Consider the following 6,412-nt stretch of genomic DNA (forward strand, 5'->3'; position numbering starts at 1 on the left):
CAAGGGTTCTGACGCCTCTCCCGTTTGCCAAGATTACTTCTCACACCCACTACTCTGCCTTGGGCCCCACCTGGCATCTTCCTGCTTCTGCAGGCCCCTATGCCCAAGTCTCAAGTGCCTCAAATCCTGGCCCTGCTGCCAAGTCACTCCATCCTGTGTCATAGAGGAAACACTGAAATAAGTGTAGCTATATTAAGTCTAGAGTGAGAGAAGGTAGTCCAGTTGAACCTAGGATTTGTGGACATCCACGGGTGGTGATATATGGGAGTGTTTGTGAGAGACAGGTGTGTGTGGTACCAATGTATACCTAATTCAGGGTGAATTCTAAGGAAGGCATTTTTTTCTGGGCATTTTGAATGATTCCCTAGGAACAAGAGGCCCATACTTGGGCAAATGCTGAAGTTTTCTCATCAGAAAAAAAGCTCTGATGTGACAGCTTGTGACAGTTTCATTCCCTGGCTTTCCTTCTCCCCCCGCCCCCGCCCCTTGCACTCTGGCAAAGACCCTTGTTTATTTGTTTCCTGTTTTCTGGCCAGCTTTTTTGGTCTTTGTAACAAGACAGGGAGTCAGGAAAATCAGAAGTAGCTCCTGGGACGCTTGACTCTGCAGAAGGGAAACAGGAGTAGAGCACTGTGATCTTGTCCGTTTAGAGACACGGGTCAGGGCACGTGAGGCCAATGTGACTAGAATTCAGGTGGCACAGTAAGGAGAGGAGGGAGCTGGAGGTGAGGGGCACAGAGAAAGGGGAGGAGCAAAGGACCGAGAAAAGACTATGGCGATTCCTTGGTGGTCAGTGGTTAGGGTTCCAGGCTTTCACTGCAGTGCCTGGTGGAACTGACATCCCGCATGCTGCAGGGCACAGCCAGAAAAGAGAAAAACGCTGTGTAATACAAAAAGCAGATGAGATAATACGGAAGGAAAAAAAAAATCAGTGAATTTAAAGATACAGAAATCATGCAAAATAAATCACATAGCGAAAAAATAACAGCAATAGTGACCTGTAGGAAAATACTACGTGATCTAACATACATGTGTTTGGAAGGCCAGAAGCGAGAGCATAACAAGAAAGAAAAAAGGAAGGAAGGGATAAGAGCTGAGACATTTCCCTATTTGTTTAAAAAGTAGACAGCAACCACCAGAAGATAAGGAAGGACAAGGAATCTTCTCTAGAGCAGAAGAAACATGGCCTTACTAATATCTCGATTTCAGACCTCTAGCTTCCACAATTGTGAGAGCATAAAATAGTGTTTAAGCCACTCAGTTTGTGGGAACTAATCTAGCTACCACCTTTTGCCTTATTAACATTTAGAGAACTTTAAGGGCCACAAGAATTTTCACAAAAAGAAACAATATTCTAGGCCATAAAAATATCCATAAATATAAAATTAAAATCATTAAGATATATACTCTAAGCACAGGAGAATTAAACTAGAATTCATGAAAGAACACTGCTAGAAAAAAATCCCTAGTTTAACATATTTGGAAGTTAAAACAATTCTTTTCCTTTTTTTTTTTTTTTGGCTATGCCATGTACCATGCAGGATTTTAGTTCCCTGACCAGGGATTGAACCTATGCCCTCTTGCATTGGGAATGCAGGATCTTTACTGGACCATCAGGGAAGACCCTGAGAAATTAGATAATATTTGGAACCAAGTGGAATGAAACCTAATATATCAAGATTTGTTATTGCTGAGATTAGAAGAAAAGGTATAGATTTAAGTATTTTGAAAGTAAGGGAAGAACTAAAACATTTAATATCCAAGTTAAGACACTTAGAAATAAACATAATTAAAACCAAAGTAGGCAAAAGGAAAGAATAAAGAACAGAAATTAATAAAATAATTAAAATATAGAAAATCAGTGAACTCTGAATCTGTCTTTTGACTGGATCAATATAATTGATGGATCTCTAGGTAGATTGGTCAGGAAAAAAATTACCAATATAAGGAGTGAAAGATGGGATAGCACTAGATGCGGTAAAAACATTCAAAGAATTACGAAGATTCCCCACGCTGCATGCTGCTGCTGCTGCTAAGTTGCTTCAGTCGTGTCTGACTCTGTGCGACCCCATAGACGGCAGCCCACCAGGCTCCCCCATCCCTGGGATTCTCTAGGCAAGAACACTGGAGTGGGTTGCCATTTCCTTCTCCAATGCATGAAAGTGAAAAGTGAAAGTGAAGTCGCTCAGTTGTGTCCAACTCCTAGCGACCCCATGAACTGCAGCCCACCAGGCTCCTCCGTCCATGGAATTTTCCAGGCAAGAGTACTGGAGTGGGTTGCCATTGCCTTCTCCGCCCATGCTGCATGGTGTGGCCAAAAAAAGAATTAAATGTGGTTTTTGGCTGCCCCGTGTGAAATCTTAGTTCCTTGACCAGGGATTGAACCCATGTCCCTTGCACTGGAAGTGCAGAATCTTAACCAATGGACTACCAGGGAAGTCCAGGTTATATGTGATATTTCAGTTTTTATTTAAAATGAAACAAAACCTTGATTTATATAGCAGCTGCGCCACTCCAGTCATCTCACAGCAGTGGGTTTCCTCTCTCTCAGGGTTGGGCCAATAAAAAGTTGGGCAAAACAAACTGTATTTGGGTTGAAAAAGAAATCACAACAAAGATTAGTTAATTTTGGTGTTGGCTTGCCATGCAGCACACAAGACTTTAATTCCCTGACCAGGGATGAACAGTGGCCTACCTTAGGCCAGTGTTGGTAACTCAGAAAAGTGAGTCCACAAGATACAGGAAAGAAGGGTAGAGCCTCTGCTGCTCTCTGACACGTCCCCTCTGGCCCCTTGTGCCCTGAGCCCTGACCTCAAATTTGCTATAGGAGCTGAGTCCTTCAGCCTGAGTTCTAGCAGGGAAGACAATTCCCAGGCAGGGCTCCAGGGAGTATACGATATTTTTAGCAACTCTTTCCAACAACTCTACAAAACCTAGAAACTGACCAAAAAATTTATTGAAATACTCCAACAACTCAGGTTCACTGAGGAAGAAATGAGTACTCTGAAGTGGTCTCTATTACAGACACTAAATTGGTAGTTTAAAATTTTCCCATTATGATTTTGTGCCAAGATGACTTCACTAGTGAATTCTTCTAGACATTTAAGGAAGAAGTAATTCCAATTCTACTCAAATCATTTTTTTTTTAAAGGCTGGAACTCTTCTCAACTAGTTTTAGGAGATTAACTTGATACCAAAATTAACTTGATACCAAAATCAGGCAGTACTATTAGAACTGAAGACCAACACCCACATGAACATGGACACAGAATATCCTAAACAAAATTTTAGGAAATTTAAAACCCTGTCATAATTTGAAATAGAGATGAAGATCCCCTTTTTTGGGGAGTGTGGGGGATGTCGCGCTATGCGACACTGGATCTTCCCCAACCAGGGATCGAACCGGGGCCCCTGCATTGGGAGCGTGGAGTCTCATTTAACCTTAACCACTGGACCGCCAGAGAAGTCCCCTCAGTATATAATATAATCTTACACGTGAAGATGTGAGATGGGAACGTAGTTAATGTAAGGCCCAGCGACACAGGGAGAATCCATTCAAGCGGGAAACTTAGTTTCCAGGCAGAAACGGATTCCGGGAGCCGCAGGCTCTACCCCACCCCATCTCAAGCCGGGATCCGCCACGTTCCGTGGTGGGAGGACTCACATCCTCCGCGAGACCTTGTCATCTCGCGAGACAAGCTGTCACGGAGCGCGTCGTTTCCTGTATCAGCGGCGCGTGCAGACGGTAGTTGTCGTTATTGTCCTGTTCTCTTTCTCATTCCTGGGAATTTAACGCTAAGTGCGTTGTAAGTACGTGAACAAGGGCTTTTGCACAAGAAAGTTCACCGGATAGCCTTTGTATCCGTGAATTCTGGATGTGGTCACGGATATGCGGAGATGGGCTGGGGCCTGACGCTTCCTTTGCATATTTAAGATTTTTACAGGCTATGATGTCCAGCCGGATCTGACAGGCATTTGCTGCGTCAGGGAAATCTGTCAAGAATTTCTTTCTCCTGCAAACTCCAAGCATATTGGCAATTCCGGGGTGGGAGGGGAGAGAGCTGTATTAAGCCCTAGTCTTGCTTGCTCACTCCAATAAACGTTTTCCAAGGTTCGGGAATTAAAGTCGGACAGGTTGCCGCACCGAGTGTTGCAGAAGACGTGGATATTCAGGGGTCTTGCCGTTGCTTACTGATGGTGTGATAATTAGTAAAACCACTCTGAAAGATTCATTCCCACCTCAGATTTTTCTAAAAAGAAGCTCGTGTACAAGACATGTACAGCAATGTTCACAGTAGCAAAGCAGCTGGGTATAGTTGTTAAAAACCCAGACTGCACAGTATGTAAAGCAAAGAAGAAAAACAAGTTTATTGCTGAGTTTCAGTCTGCAAGTCAGGAAACTCAGATATTGGAGTAACGAGTTCTGAGTTGCTTACAGACGAAGGGATTCTTGCAGGATAAATGCAGGAGTTAAAACCTCAGCTGATTGGTTGCCTAGTCATCTTTCATATTTGGACCAGGGTTGCTGAGAAAGGGAAACAGGGGGGTCCGGAGATGGTGTGAACAGACTTGGGAGTTTGAAGGTTGGCTGACATTCTCCGCTGATTTCTGAGAACTGTAAAGTCCTGCAGCTGTGTTAGGTAAGGTTAAGTCTCGTTTTCTTTAATGCCCCTGTGTTGGCCAATTTACATTTTGTCCCTGATGTCCGTGACTCAAATTTTGGTGCGACACGGTCCAGGAAAGAGGATGGGTAATAGGCTTCTCCTCACACCGGATGTTATGCTCAGTCCAATAGTGCTCCCTTCTGAGCTAAATGAATAATAGAGGGCGGCGCAGTGCAGCCCTTTAGCTGGGGCAGTTGCTGTGCAGCGTTATTGCCCCACCCTGTACCAGGCAACTGTTCCTAGGGAGACTGTTAGCGGTCCTGCTCAGCCATTAGCTGATGCCTCCGCGGGTCTTGCCCACAAGCAACCAGCTGGCGATGAGCCACCGTTAGTGAGCCATTTTCAGCCAACTGCCCGCGGAATGGTGGGCCTCTGGCGGAGTAAGGTAAGGAGTGCGTGCTGGCCTTCTACCCCGGGCCTTCCAGCTCAACTGGGCTCGGGCCATCTGGAGAGCTGAGGGGCCCAGGTCGCCTCTGCGACCTAATAGCAATGGCTGTCTGCTGAGTTGCAGTCTGTGGGACCTGCCGCACCCCTGCCACAGCCCCCCCCCTCGCCCCCCGCAAAGGGCGTCTTGGGAAGCCTGAGGGCTGGTTGAGTCCTGGGTGCCTGGCTCCCTCGGTGGTGACAGCAGTGCAGGATCTGGGTACTCTCTCATGAGGGAGCCACCAGCTGCGATCTGCCTGCTCTTAGCCGGACTGGGACCTCGGAGGGTGAAATTGTGCCTTGGGACCTTGCCTTTTCTTGTCAGAACAGAGAATAATGTTCGTTTGCTGGAGATTTACAGGAAAATTTTTTCCTGACCATGACCTAACCTCAGAAACACAGGAGCTGAGGCCAAGAAGTTTGTAACAACTAACCACGCCCCTCCATCACCTTTCCTAGAAGAGGGCTTTGCTGAGAGCTTTTGGGGGTTTTAAGGCATGAGCCACCCATCTCCTTGCATGGCTCGGCAGTAAACCTTCCTCTGTTCCATAGTCCAAAGTTTTCATATTATTTGGCTTCACTGTGTGGCAGGCATCACAATTTATGCTACAGAATTTCCCCTTTCCAAGATTTGGACCTGTTCTGCATGGCAAACAGTAGGTTATCAATGTGACTGAGCACCAGTTTTCCAGGTGGAAACACACTCACTAATGCATGTTGGGTGATTTACCAACACGCTGGCTTTTGCCTCAACTGTGCACAGAACTTTTTATCCACACTGTCCTTTCAAACCAGTGCAGGAAATAATCACCCCAGCCCTCACCTTCTTTGGATAAAATTAATGAAACACACTTGGTTTTTCTGTTATCTGTTTGCAAACAAAATTTCATCATGTGGATTTCAGTCACCAAACCTATTCAACTTATAAAATTTAAAAATATGTGAGTTCTTTTACACTGAGGCATAATCCATGTAATATTATTTTTGTTTCAGGTGTACACGATTCTGTATCTGTATATATTGCACAGTGATCACAGTGTGACTAGTTAACATCTATCACTGTACACAGTTACAATTTTTTTCTTGTGATGAAAATTTTAAGATCTACTTAACAACTTTCATATATACAATACAGTATTATAAGTTATATTCTTTCTTTGGCTTATGTCACTTAGCATAATACCCTCAAGGTTCACGTTGAAAGTGGCCAGATTTTCATCTTTTTATGACTAATATTCCATTTATAGGTATATATGCACTTCCTTTTCTTTAATACTCATCTAGATGGACCTTTTGGTTGCTTTCTTGACTATTGTAAATAATAC

Source organism: Capricornis sumatraensis, chromosome 20 (assembly GCF_032405125.1).
Source record: "Capricornis sumatraensis isolate serow.1 chromosome 20, serow.2, whole genome shotgun sequence".
NCBI classification, from domain to species: Eukaryota; Metazoa; Chordata; class Mammalia; order Artiodactyla; family Bovidae; genus Capricornis; species Capricornis sumatraensis.